Genomic DNA, 15043 nt, shown 5'->3' with positions numbered 1-15043 from the left:
ATGTGTAGTTAAATGCATCACAACGCTCCGTGTTGCATCACGAAGCGATAGTTGCCTCATTCAACATGAGCAACAACCGATCGAGGTTCGAAGGCCGGCCAACAAAGGGCTTGAGGCTGCCTCACATCAAATAGAGCCAGGGGAGAAAACACAGATGAGCCATGAGTGGCCCTCGCCCAGTCTACCTCAAAGCAGACAGGGTCATCTCAACCTTCTCGTTCGATCCTAACCTCTCGCCAAACCCATAGAATCTCCATCGAGGGGAGGCCAGCGGGCCACCTAGGTCGGTCTCTAGAATGACCAAGGCATATGTCGGGTTGCAGGTTAAGGAGCAATGGAGTGCCACATCAGGGCTATGCCAACTCCGTCATGAATGACAAACCCGAACTTCACTCGAACGTACCCGTTAGCGAGCTCACCAAGCGCATCACTCGAGCCATCGAGGCAAGCGACATTAGCTCAGCCCCTCCGGTTGCAAGAAGCCATGGACAGGGTAACACACAAAACTCGACTGACCCCTACCAAGCCCAACGGGGCTCAAGGGCTCAAGACACCCAAACACCTTGGATGCACTTGGGTCCACGACTCCGACTTGCCCGATCCCACGACGCACCCGATGCCTGGATCCATGACTCCAACTCGCCCGATCCCTCAGCACGCCCGATGCTAGGATCATGATGGGTCCACGAGTCCACCTCGCCCGATCCCTCGGCTGCACCCAACACTAGGATCCATAAGCTTGTCTCGTCTGATCCCTAAAACTGCCTTGGCTGCGCACGATGGGTCCACGAGTCCACCTCGCCCGATGCCAGGATCCATGAGCTCGTCTTGCCTAATCCCTAAACTACCTCAGCTACACACGATGGGTCCACGAGTCCACCTCTCCCAATCCCTCGGCTACGCCTGATGCCAGGATCCACGAGCTCATCTCACCCGATCCCTAAAACTACCTTGGCTACGCACAATAGGTCTGTGAGTTCGCCTCGCCCAATCTCTTAGCTATGCCCGATTCCAAGATCCACGAGCTTGTCTCGCTCGATCCCTAAACTGCCTCAGCTAGGCATGACGGGTCCGCGAGGCCACCTTGCCCGATCCCTCGGCTGTGCCTGACACTAGGATTTGCAAGCTTGTCTCGCTCGATCCCTAAAACTGCCTCGACAGCACATGACGGGTCTACGAGTCTGCCTCGCCTGATCCCTCAGCTGTGCTCGATGCTAGGATCTACGAGCTCATCTCGCTCGATCCCTAAACTGCCTCGGCTATGCACAATGGGTCCGTGAGTCTACCTCGCCTGATCCCTCGACTGCGCCCAACGCTAGGATCCGTGAGCTTGTCTCGCCCGATCCCTAAAACTACCTCGGCGGTGCATGACGGGTCCACGAAGTCCACCTTGCCCGATCCCTCGGCTGCGCCCAACGCTAGGATCCGTGAGCTTGTCTCGCTCGATACCTAAACTATCGTGGCAGCGCACGATGGGTCCATGAGTCCACCTCGCTCGATCCCTCAGCTACGCCCGATGCTAAGATCCGCGAGCTCATCTCACCTGATCCCTAAATTACCTCGGCTACGCACGACAGCTCCATGAGTCCACCTCGCCCGATCCCTCGGCTACATTCAATGCTAAGATCCATGAGCTCGTCTCGCCCAATCCCTAAACTACCTCGGTTGCGCACGACGAGTCCATGAGTCTACGTCACCTGATCCTTCGGCTGCGCTCGACGCTAGGATCCATCAGCTTGTCCCGCCCAATCCCTAAACTACCTCAGCAGCGCCCACCTAGTTAAAACAACTCTGTCTCGACCAAGGTGCACGCGCACACGCCTACTGACAAAAAAACCCCATGCAATTTTTTACCTAAATCGCCCGCGGTCACTCTTGGCCCTTCAGACCAGAGTCTGACCAGACCTCTTGTACCTCCCATCTTTCTTCTTCTTGTTTATAACCCCACTGCAAACTTTGAGCACCTGGGCTCAAGAATAAAGTCACCGACCGACTCAAACTAGACGTAAGGCATGTTGCCTAAACCAGTATAAACCCTGTGTCATTGAGTGCTAGGCCACATCCAATCATAACGTATGGCAAAACTATAAATATTTACGTGTTGGTCACTTTCTGCACCGACAGTTGACCTCTACCCTCATTGCCAGAAAGTTATACACAACTTTGAAGGGTCAGCCCAACTTGAAGGTCAGGACAATTATGGAGATGACTAAGAAGATATTTAAGTATGACATAAAGTATGGGAAAGCATGGAGGTCAAAGCAACGGGCATGGAAGATGATATATGGGGACTAGGAGGGGTACGAGCAGTTGCCAACAATGTTCAATGCAATGAAAGCAACAAATCTTGGCATGCATTACGTGTATATCCTGAAGCCGAATGAATGGAAGGACGGGAGGCAAATATTCTTTCGTGCATTCTAGTGCTTTCCCTAGTGCGTTGAGGCCTTCAGGCACTGTCATCCAATGTTATTCATTGATGGTACTTTTCTGCTTGGCAAGTACATGGGCACACATTTGGTAGCCATTTCGTGTGACATAGACAATGTATTGGTTCCTTTGGCTTTCGCTTTGGTAGAGAGGGAGAACAAAGATAGCTGGGGATGGTTCTGGCAGCTTGTTAGGATCCATGTCGTTGGCCCTCATAGGGAGGTAGGTGTCATATCTGATAGACACCAGGGCATACTCAGTGTCGTACAGGAGCAGATTCCGGGGTATGCACCTTTGCACCACCATTGGTGCACTCGACACCTTGCCAAGAATTTACTTCGGAAGGATGGTACGAAGAACAACTTTCCTCTATTCGAGGAGGTTGCTCACATGCTTGAGGTGCTGTTCTTCGAGGAGAAGTTGGAGTAGCTAAAAATGGCAACAAACGCAGAAGGTAGGCAGTGGCTGAGAGGATTGATGAGAGAACCTAAGAAATGGATAAGAGCCTACGACGATGGTGGATGGAGGTACGAGTTTCAGACTAGCAACATGGTGGAGTCGTTTAATAGTGTGCTCAAGGGTATACGTGCCATGCCCGTCAATGCCATTGTATCATTCACCTTTTATAGGCTAGTTGCATGGTTTAATGAGAGACACGCTCAAGCAATGGCACTATAGAGTAATAATCAGAAATGGGCACCTAAACCTAAGAAGCATCTTGACAAGGCAAAGGAAAGGGTTGCCACACATGACATCGATTGCTTTGACCACAGCACCGGCAAGTACCAGGTCATAGAAAGGGGTGGTACAACGTCCGATGGTGAGGTCTGGCTATCAAGGAGTTATATTGTGGTACTTAGTAATTTCTCATGCGGATGTGGGAAAACCAGGCAGTACCACTTTCCTTGTTCTCATGATGTTGCAGCATCTCAGCATCACAACTTTGCCTACGAGACCCAGATATCATGGGAGTTTAGTGTTGTTAGCCTTGTACAGACTTGGTCTCCCCGTTTCGAGCCTTTCCTAAACGAGGGTCAGTGGCCACCTTACACTGGGCCGAAATACATTGCGGACAAACATGGAACCCAAAAGAGGATGAGGCACAAGATGGTCATGGACCAGGTTTCCGATAGAATGAGGCGAGGGAGAGCAACCCCCTTTCTTACTGACCCCGGGCAGAACCAATGTGGCAAATATGGTAGACTTGGGCATAATTCACGTACATGCCATTGGCCGCTTAGTTAGGTGAAAATAACTAATGTTTCACATGCATGTTTACGTATAGGTACAAATGTAGTACACATATTAAATTTAAATTCATTAGAATGTGTATAGTCCAATCGTATCATACAGACGCTTTACAGATGAATCTAGACTTTTTAGTAACAGTGAACGAATCTAGGCTTTTCAGGCAATAGTACACCTATAGGAATGACGGTTTGCTCAAGATAGGAAGGCATGCAATGAAGCACAACTCCACTCCATCTCCACCATCCATCTTATTACTGTTTGATCCAAGGGCTGAGGTGAAGAGGCACACGGATCGCTGACATGGCATATTGAGAGGCCTCCATTCCTCCTCTTAACCTATAAATAACCCCTCACTCCCTCTTATTCACACACACAACAAGGAAGAAGAGCACTCCTCAGTATTTTCTTTTGTTGTAGTACTAATGTCTGGAGGGTCGTCTAGAGGGAGAGGAAAGGGGAAGGAAACTACCATTATGTGGGAGGGTTCTCTTTGTCCCGATTTCTTTGATGAAGCTCTTTATGAGAGGTTCCTAGTTGAGAGCAAAAGTGATTTTACCAAAGAGACACCACAGAGAAGATACGATGAATGGAAAGAAGAGTGGCCAAAATGCATGCATGGTGAGGACTGCCTAGTGTAGATGTTCACCGAGGGAATAGATGGAGATCGTCGTTTCTTAAAATGCCCATGAGCATGGGTAATTGCTATTACTATTTGTTTCTTCAATATGTTCCTCTTCTATACAACTTACATGACATACTTATTGTAGTCTTCCTTGGCTAAAGAAAACTGTGGGTTCACTAGGTGAGTCGATCCTCGACCTATTTATCCGCATGTGGAGTACATCTACTACCTGCAGGACCGTATCTTCGATCTAGAAAGGGAAGTTAGCAGTGGTTACAAGGACGACGAACAGGAAGACGACAACAATGGTGCCAGTTCATAGGAGGCACTCTGCAATGATCCATATTGCACCTGCCCTAATCACAGGAACAAGGGTCCTCCGCCGCCACCCCTGCCACCACTACCACCAACAATGGGAGGATACTCTGGAGAAGGTGCAACATAATTTACTATGTGGCCACACTACTAGGACAAACTAATCTTTTTAACGGCCACATCCATGTGTTTGTTTTTTTAGTTTAATCACCTAAGGCATGTTAGGGTTAGTCGAAGGAAATATGTATCCTTGTTTGGCACATGTTCGCACATGCCATTTCATGTGCTTGTTGTTTGCTTCAATTACCTAAGGCATGTTAGGTTTAGTCCAGGACCTCTGTAACCTAGTTTGGTACATATTATCACATACCATTTCATGTGTTGTGTGTGTTGAATTAGGTAATCCACTACTTCGTTACGTTTTATTTGCACTACGTGAGCTCGTTTCACTACCTATGCAATATTAAACTCAATATTATGATAACAAATAATAAAATCAACAACACTATGAAAGGTCCAATACTAGAGCACATTAAGCAACATAACAATATTTGAAGTACATGACGACAAACTAAAAGTGCATTACATGACAACACAATACAAAGTCCAAGATTAGACAATATTGTTCATGAATATACCATAGAACTAGCAAGTTATGAAGACTATTGAGTGCAACGAGGCCACATTCTTTTCCTCTGGGCATTGGGATTCTCCTCCATCGCTACCTTCGCTCGCTGCGCACGTTCAAGCTTCCTCTCCCTCTCCTCCCTATGCGAAGCAACACGCCTCCTTTCCTCCTCTTCCTTGTGCTCCTTTTCTAGAGTCTCCTCTCTGTGTCTCTTCTCCATCATCTCCTTGTCCTCTGCCTCCCACCGTAACAGTTCTGCATCCACTCCTTGTCTTCCGACTTGATTTCAGTGTCGATTCACTGCTCAAAATCACAGAGCGGTGGAGAGGTCCGCAACAAATGCAATTGTTACAAAACAAATAAATCATGCAAGACTTCATTTGACATAGAATAAATATTAAACAACATCAATTTCTCACCATCTTGTTAATGCGGTACTGACAAAGTGTAGGCTCAAACGCAAAATTGACACACATCCAATACCTCTGCCTATGCATGTCCTCTTCATCGGACTTGGCTACCTCGCAAGGATAGCCGCAAAAGCACATGGGCACTGGTACACCACTAGGCAGAGGCAACGGGTCAAAGGCATTTCCGGTCATCCGGCCATAACTACAATTGAACCAAATTTATTCTAAGAACCGAAAGCAATGAACATTAAACCCTAAACCTAGGGTTTTTCCATTTGTTGCACATAAATGAAAACATAATATAACACGATGATAAGAGATTACCTTAGCTTACTAGCTTTACCACGCCTTGGCATCCTACCGTTATATAATACAAAAAATAAAAAATCACTTCAAACATTAGGTAATAATGTATCTAGGGTTGCAAAATAGACGTAATATATACCAAATCAATGCATAAAATTTGATAAGGGGAGAGAGGATACCTTGCTCGCGAAGATGTATGGATCAAATCCAATTATCCAAGGTCAAATTCGTCGATTCAAGAGATTGGGCGGGTTAGGGAGAGGAAGAAACCGAGAGGGAGGAGGAAGAAATAAGAGCAGCCTCGGCAAGGGAAACTTGGCTATGGGTTTTGAATCCATGCTCGGCGCCAGAATACATGGCGCCGAGGTCGGCGCCAAGATCTGTGGCGCCGAGCTCAGCGTCAAGATCTGTGGCGCCGAGCTCGGCGCCATGTATTCTGGCGCCGAGCTCGGCGCCATGTATTTTGGCGCCGAGGTACCGGACACGTGAACGCCACCTAGGATGCTCTGCTGTGCACGGCCAGGCACTTCGAAGCCAAGATCTGCGGCACTGAGACGTGTTACCTCGGCGCCATGAGTCCTGACGCCGACCCCCAGGGTCCAAAGATGAGTTTAAGCCTCTTAACTTAAATTTTTTTCAAAAAGGGCCAAATTATAAAAAAATTGGGCCACGGAGAGAAGCTCTGAGGACCGCCCCCGGAGAACTCGTCGGCCGCATCGCCGTCGGTATCGTGCGCTTCGTCGAGGACGTCGCCGTCGAGGAGGGCTTGGTGGTTGTGCTCCCTCTCCAGGTCGGTGAGGGTGTTGGCGGGGCCCGAAGGCGAGGCTGCATGAGCCGCGCTCCTGCCCGGCGTCGCCGTGAAGATGATGGCGGGCCCGAAGGCGAGGCTGCTGGAGCCACGCTCCTGCCCAGCGCCGCCGTGCGCGCCCTGCACTTCGCACCACCAGCTGCTGCGACCACCGCACCTCCGGCCGCCTCCGAGCGCGGGCACCTCACCACCAGCCCTCGCGTCCCTCGCCGCGAGCCCTCCATGGCCGCAGATGCGCCAGGGTTGAAGGCCACCAAACGGAGACGGGTGACCGTAGGGTCGGCGACCACCAGGTTCCCATGTACCCAGTCGAGCGAAGCAGAACACGGCAAGCCTCAGCTCGTCCTCCATCGCGATGGTCGCCATCTTGATGTTGCTCCGCTCGAGAAGCTACACTACACAGCTGCCAACCGTACTGTAGAAAGTAGAGGCCGTACGTGTCCCAAACTTTAACAATATATATCGTGTGCGTGGTATGAAATGGCATTCTGTTTCTTTGAACAAAAATGCAGTACATGTGTAAATCATGCCTTCACGTGTAAATACGAAATCATGCCTTCACGTGTAAATAGGGGGTGTTTGGTTTTTCCTTTTAAACTTTAGTCGTTGTCCCATCGAATATTTAGACATATGTTTAGAGTATTAAATATAGACTAATTACGAAACTAATTGTACAGTTTGCGACTAATTTGCGAGACGAATCTTTTAAGCTTAATTAGTCTTATATCTGAAGCAAGTTTTTAAGAAACTGCTCGAGTTTTAGCAAAAGCTGCCCTATGAGGTCGTATTGATTGGTTGAAAGGCCTGAAAGAAAACGTAGTTATGGGGGATTATACATGTTGGTACCGGATTCCAAAAATTTGTGCATCGTTCCCCACAAGACAAGAACCTTTATTTCGAAATTCAAAAAAAATCTATTCGCACGAGAGATATTTTGTTTCTCCACACAGAATTAGTTTTGTGGTGCTACAGTAAACATATGCTAATAGCAGTTTAATTAGACTTAATAAATTCGTCTCGTAGAGTACCGACGGATTCTGTGATTTATTTTTTTATTAGTATTCGAACATGCTATATAACATCCATACATAACACCTCGTAAATTTTAGTCGACGAATCTAAACAGCCCTGTGCCGTACATGTTGTAGGCCGGGACGCCCTGGAGCACCAGACAGACACCGTAGACGCGACACTTCATTGTGAGATTCGTTCGTAACTCGACGGCCGGCAATTCTTGGGGGCAGGTACTGGTCACACGTGGCGCAGTGCACGAGCTGCAGCGCGGCGCTGAGGGCCATGAGGGCGCTCGAGGTCGCGCTGCAGGTCGCGTCGGTCGCCGTCATCGGGTTCCTTGCTCACGTCGGCTGTTCAGAGAGCCGTGGTTGTGACTGCAGCTGTGTTGTGCTTCATGGCATCTCGGTGGCTTGCTACTTACTACGTCGAGAAGAACTTCTATTTTTCAGGATTTCGTTCATTCATACAACTGAGCTATACACTTATTGTACTCTTGGGGAAATCATGGATATGATGTTCAATTCCTTGCTATGACGACTATTTAATATTTATAGGAGATTGCAAGTTGTGATAGGGGTGGGAAATGGGATCAAGTGTTTTGAATGTGTGCAAAATGTCTTAAATCCTGATAAACTTAAGCTGTTGTCTTTTAATTTTAGTCATATCTAATAGTTTCTGCGGCTGATAAGTTCAAGCGAACAGGACTATTCGACATCTCTCCATTTTCTTGGTCTTATTTTCTTTTTCTTTGAAGGAAAAAGTCTAGTTAGCGTAAGTTATTGTCCTACTTGACGTAGAGTGTGTTACTATGGTCCCGTTCGCTGGTCTGAAACTTGGCTGAAAAACACTGTTCCGGCTGAATTGTTGTGAGAGAAAAATACTATTCCAGCTAAAAAAAGAAGCCGAACCAACCAGATATGGGGTAAGCCGAACAGGGCCATGTTAGATCCAATAGTATGCGTGGTCCATTATGATTTTTCATCTTGGTATGCTACTCTATTGAAAGTGGGACTAATACTATGAAGATCACTTAAGCTCTCGATCAAGGGGGAGAATTAGGATTAATCTTGGCTCTGTCAATGACTTGACTGAATCTTGGGGACTTAATAGCTACTCCGTCTGTCTCAAAATTATGATTGTTCTAGCATTGGACATGGAAGCCAATAAAGAAGAAAAAAGACAAAAAAAAACGTATACATTATTTCTCTCGCTCTCCTCCCCGTTTGCATCTAGATCCAGGTTATCGGTGTGCCTACCATGCCAAGCCTTGCACCTCCTACTGGCGGAGGAGAAGAGGAGGAAGGGGCACTAGTGGAGGAGAAGAGGAGAGAGGGCGCGCCTGCTTGACATTGGCGGCTAGAAGCACACATCCCCTTGGCGATGACTGCAGGTGGATCTCGATCGGCCATGACTGTACATGGATCTTGGCGGAGCGATGGTTAGGGAGGATCCACCTCCGCGTGGGTCGATTTGCCTGTGGGATGGGCGCTCTGCCTCTGCGCTAGGTGGATGCGGATGAAGGGAAGAGATAAAGGTTCTAACCTGTAGCTTTCTTCATGTGGGACCCATAGTCTAAAATGACAGTTTCAATGGGACGGAGGGAGTATTGACTAAGCCTTGACTATAATTGGTGGCCCCAATAACTACCCTAAAAGTATGATTAAGACAAAAATAACTTGTAAGCAGATATCATTCTCGTCACTAAGAGAAGATTGACGATCTACCTGTCTTTCAATTCTTACATTATTTTTCTTGATACCATCTCGATCTTTCCTACATCACAGAACAATGTTGTTACGTTATGTAAGTGGCGCTAAATGCGTGAAATTGTGGCTCAATTAGATGTCCTTTTGAGTTGTTTCTTTTTAATCATGCTTCATCTATCTTGATAAAAAGAAACGCAATCTTATATACAGAAAAAAAATGTTATGCAGAGGAAGGAGGAAAATCACATGGCATGTCATGTGGTCATCCAACGTCCCTCGTGAGTCGTACGAGACTACTTGGCTTCATCAGATCCAACCACGTATCGTGTGGTCACCCAACGCCGCGCCATCTCCTCACTCCCTACCTGAACCTCAGCGGCAGCGACAACAACATCGCGGTCTTGCGGATGCAGTTTCCTTTCTGCCGATGCTGCTGCCAAACTGCCAGTATCGGTAACGACGGTGACACGTGCGCCCGGAACTAAAAACACGTGCAAGCAATGACCGGTTGCCAGCAGTCTAGCACAGTAGCACGGGCTTTGGAATGGGAGGCACTGAGGCACACAACACACGGACACATCACCCCACACCATCGTGGTATTAAAGCCGGCTGATAAACCGGTGAAGCTGTTTTGGTATGAAAGAAAAATACTATAGACTCTAGTTGATAAACCGGCTAATAAATTCAAACGAACAGGCCCCACGGCTGTAGCTGCTGATCCGCCGGCCGCTGGCGCCCTTGCCCGATCGCGGCGCGACTCGATAGATGCGGGCATGCGGCTGCCGCCGCCGCGAGCTGCCGACCGCGTCCACGCTCTCACTGTTTTATTTTACTTTAACCCCAAGAACATTAATGAACATACTAAATAGAGCATGATCCAGGTTCTGTGTCAGGACGCGTCACTACGGTCACACCATATACATTAGTATAGGATTTTGAATGAACACAAACCACCAACATGACTCCTGATTGAGTCATGCCACCGCAAATAGCTTGACTGGAGAGTTGAATTATACCATAGGGAATGCCGTGATAGATGTGCGCCCCTTAATTCATGGGCGTTTGTTTAGCGCGGTTTTTTTTTCTATCCAAAACAAAGAACCTATGGATAATAAAAAATCTTTAACTTTTTCAAGTAGATGTTAAAAGCTATGCATGGCCCATTTTGTTTGATCTGGCATCACAACTCTTGTAGTTTTGAAATTAAAATTCTTCCCATAAAATTATTTTTAAGTTTGTTTATTAGCTGTTTAGCCCCGAAATGGCCTCTAAAAATCCTGAAAATTCATCTAAATTTATTTTGTCATGTAACTTCCCAACATATGTGTGGACATGCTTTAACTCCTACCCTACTTATCTATGCCAGATAAATTGTTACTTCAAATCCATACTAACGCTTCAAATCTAAACTATTAACTTGATTCCATACTAGGTAAACATATGTGTTCCCCTCAAAAAAGGTAAACATATGTGTTGAAGTATATCACTTTTACTATAACTTCCATGCTACCAATTGGAAAATTGATTATGCAAAAATCAATGTAAGACCTAGGTCAACATGGCTACTTAATTAACTTCTCTAAATTTAGTTTGTCATGTCCTCGACTGATTTCAAACTAGGTCTGACTTTTCAACCTCTCGCTTAAATATCCCAACATCATAATTAGACAACAATACCAAGTCTACAAAGGTCTCTTTTGCTTTTAAATTTAATTTCAATTTTAAAATAATTTTAAAGCATTTGGTTTCTAAAGAAACTTTAGATTTCACTTAAACACGTATGCTAGTAAATTACATGAAAAAATACCACCATTTCTAACCATGAATTTTTATATTTTTTCTGATCTTGAGGCCATTTTGTGGCTAAACAGCTTAAAAACTCAAATGTAACATTATGGAAAAAAAAATTAATTTCAAAGTACAAGAGTTGTAAGCCAGATTCAAATAAAAGGGATCATGCTAAACAAAAGAGCTAAAAGAATAAAAACCACCCAATGTGTCAGCTATGTCTAGTCACGCCATTTAGAGCAAGTATAATAGCAGGTTGTAAGCCGACTAAATGCTGAGGTGGAGGAGAGAGGGGAGGAGAGAGAGGAGAAACGGGCTGTAAGGTTACAGCCGGCTTGGGCACAAGAACCAAGAAAGTCTGTGAGAAAGACAAGTGTACCATGTATTAACTGTAAAAAGTTATCCACTATATGAATGGGCTGAGAGAAGACTTACAGCCAGCAAGCCGGCTATATTATTAGTCTTGCTCTTATAGTAGCATGACTCAGCTAACCAGTGACGCCATCTACGATCGCCGGACTGTCATGCCATGTCTGCGACGTGTATAGAAATTATTTGCAACACATGCTAGCATGTTTAATTAGTCACGCTACGGCCCCTTGCATGACCTAGAAGGCTAGTTTCTGAATTTTTGTTTTGGGAATACTCTTTATAATACTACTTTAGCATTTTTGTTTATTATAAATATCAAATGAAAAAGTTCGCTCAAACCACTCCCGCGCCGCTTCACTACTTCTACTGGCAGTCGTAGGGGTTCGGCAATGGAGCCACTCGCCCTCCACCTCCTGCTCCCGTCGCGCACCGGGCGCCCTCCGCTACCCGCCGCCGCCGTGCCGTTACCAAATTCCAGGAGGCCGCTAAGCGGCACCTGGCTGCAGGCGCCAGCCCAGCTCCGGCTGTCGTCGGTGTCCGCCGTGGCGGCCGAGGACGCGCCGTCCGCGTCGGCGCCCGGTGAGGAGGAGGGCGCGTTCGACTGGCTGGACCAGTGGTACCCGTTCGCCCCCGTGTGCGACCTCGACCCCGGCGCGCCGCACGGCAAGACGGTGCTGGGGCTCAGCGTCGTGGCCTGGTACGACTGTGGCGCCGGCGAGTGGCGCGTCTTCCAGGACGCCTGCCCGCACCGCCTCGCGCCGCTCTCCTAGGGCCGCATCGACGGCAAGGGACGGCTCCAGTGCGCGTACCACGGATGGTGCTTCGACGGCGCCGGCGCGTGCACGAGAGCAGCAGGGCGTGCGTGGCGTCCTACCCCTGCGTGGTGCAGAACAAGATCCTGTGGTTCTACCCGAGGACGGAGGCCGAGCACAGGGACGTGCTGCGGCGGAAGCGGCCGCCGTACATCAAGGAGATCGACGACCCGTCCTTCGTCACCGCCTACGGTATCAGAGACCTCTGCTATGGGTAAACAAACAACAAATCTTATGAGTATAGAACCTGATGGACAAATGCTTCCTGCATGACATTGCAAATTCACAGTACATGGCAGGTACGATATCTTGGCAGAGAACCTGATGGATCCTTCTCATGTCCCATATGCACACAAGGGCCTGATCCGCCAACTGTGCAAAGCTGAAGATCCCAGGAGATACGTCCCTGATCTCTCATCATCTTTGGCAATGCAAACTACCCTGAATTTTCAGGAAAAGGAGGTTCATTTTCCAGTCTTAGAACGAACGAAGAACATTGAGTGCCGCTGAGTGGTAGCGCTGCGTTTCTTCACAGTCGAGCACGACCGAGAAGGCGGCGGCCCGATCAAGCTGAAGATAGAGGAGGCGAGCATAGACGGGTTCCTGGCGTCCATGGAACGCGGCCACTGGAAGTTCATGGCGCCCTGCACGCTCAGGGACTAGCCAGCAGGTACGCACCGCACCCGCTCTGCCATCGTCGATGCAATGCAGGTGGAGAAGCTGCAAGGAACCCAACAGAACGCCGTTGTTTTGTTCCGTTGGCTCTGCAGCCAAAGCCGGGCAAGAAGAAGGCGCCTCGGTTCATGCTCGTCGTCTTCTGCATCCCGGTGGGTCCTGGCCGGAGCAGGCTCATCTGGGCGTTCCCGAGGAACTTCGGGGTGTGGCTGGACATGGTCGTGCCACGGTGGGTCTACCACATCGGCCAGAACCGTGTGCTGGGATGCCTACATACTCCATGTCGAGGTAGCTGAAATAAAGCTAGCGAAATGTCTGAACGTCCTATGCAACACTCGCTGCGTGTCAGTGTCAGCTCTAACATGTTGGAGTTGCAGGAGCGCAAGTTTGCCGCGATGGGCCACGAGAACTGGCAGAGCAGGTGCTACGTGCCGGCGTCGTCGCCTTCAGGAGCTGGTTCAGGAAGCACAGCAAGAACCAGGTCGGCTGGGCGACCCCACAGCCCGGCTGGCTGCCGCCGACGGCCACCAAGGACAGGCTCATGGATAGGTACTGGTCGCACGTGGCGCAGTGCGCGAGCTGCGGCGCGGCGCTCAGGGCCATGAGGGCGGCCGAGGCCGCCTTGCAGGTCGCGTCGGTCGCCGCCGTCGATCGGCTTCCTCGCCGTGGCCAGGGAGTCGGCGCTGCTCGCGTCGTCGCCTGCCCGGAGAGCCGTGCTCGTGTCTGCCGCCGTGCTGTGCTTCGCCGCGTCGCGCTGGCTCGCGAGCTTCATCCAGAGGAACTTCTTCCAGGATTACTCGCATGCTTACAAGTGACGTGACGTCACGCGTTCTGGAGGACGGGGATCCTGCGGTTTTGTTGCTGGAGCTTGTGGCCTTCGAGACTCTGACTTTGACACAGATCGTCCTTTTTTCCTTTTGCACAAAATGAGAGAGCCTTTTTGGACCGTTAACGAGCTGGGTTCGGTTTTGACCTTTTTGGGGCCGTTAATAGGCTGTGTGGTGTTTTGTTCTCTCGGGCCTTTTGGGCCTTGGAATTTGTCTACTTCGATAAAAATCGTCTCTCTCGCACATGAGTTCTTTTTGTTTTTGCTCAAAAAAAAAAACATGAGTTCTTTTGTTTCCCTTTCCTTTCCTTTTTCTTCTCTACCTATAAATAGAATGCATGGAAGAGTTTTTTTTACTTTTTCTTCTACCTAAATAGCATGCATGTAAGAGCCTTTTGTTTTCCTTTCCTTTCCTTTTCTTTTTCTTCTACCTAAATAGCATGTAAAATCCGGGTGAAGATATTCTTTCCTACACCCCAATTTCAATTCGTCAACTTATGTTGAATTTAAACTTGACTTGTACTATGTCAATTTTATGTTTATGTACAAAGGCAGAACAAAAAAAGAAGGGGGAGAGATTCCCCACCTGATATATGTCAATTATTACTCCAATTTTGATGCAATTTATAGGTAGAAATGACGTAACTAAAAATCTAGGTGTGGGGAAGGAATATTTTGCTCAATTCTTACCACGTCTTTTGTCTAGTGTAGAATTCCTCTAAAACACTCATTTCTTCTTCCTACAACGTGCTTACAAGATACAGACATAGAAGGGGCCCTTTCTTTTGAAACAAGAAGGGACCTTTTTCACCCGGGCATGATACATCAAAGTTGTTTTTGCAATTCCAGTTTTATTGTGACCTATTTGTCGGCAATCTGTGCTGTTTTGTGCTAGGTGTTTGAATAAGGTCATCTTGTGTCTAGCTGACTCTGGTTGTGGGAAAAATTAGAATGCAAGCGGACCTGTCAGTCAACTCGCAAATAGACTTAATTTTACATGAAAATTCATAAAAATTAAGTCTAGATAGGCTCGCTTGCATTCCTAGGCAAAATCACAATTATCGTGGAATTTTGTGCTG

The 15043-nt window shown here is 47.9% G+C and overlaps 1 pseudogene; it reads left to right on the top strand.

Annotated features, from left to right (window-relative positions):
- Positions 1-12040: 12040 nt before the first annotated feature.
- LOC136537788 (protochlorophyllide-dependent translocon component 52, chloroplastic-like) lies at positions 12041-13953 on the top strand (annotated as a pseudogene).
- The last annotated feature ends 1090 nt before the right edge of the window (positions 13954-15043 follow it).

The sequence above is a fragment of the Miscanthus floridulus genome, chromosome 2, assembly GCF_019320115.1.
Source record: "Miscanthus floridulus cultivar M001 chromosome 2, ASM1932011v1, whole genome shotgun sequence".
Taxonomy (NCBI): Eukaryota; Viridiplantae; Streptophyta; class Magnoliopsida; order Poales; family Poaceae; genus Miscanthus; species Miscanthus floridulus.
Note: the sequence above shows the minus strand (reverse complement) of the source record. Positions and strands in the feature narration are given on the sequence as shown.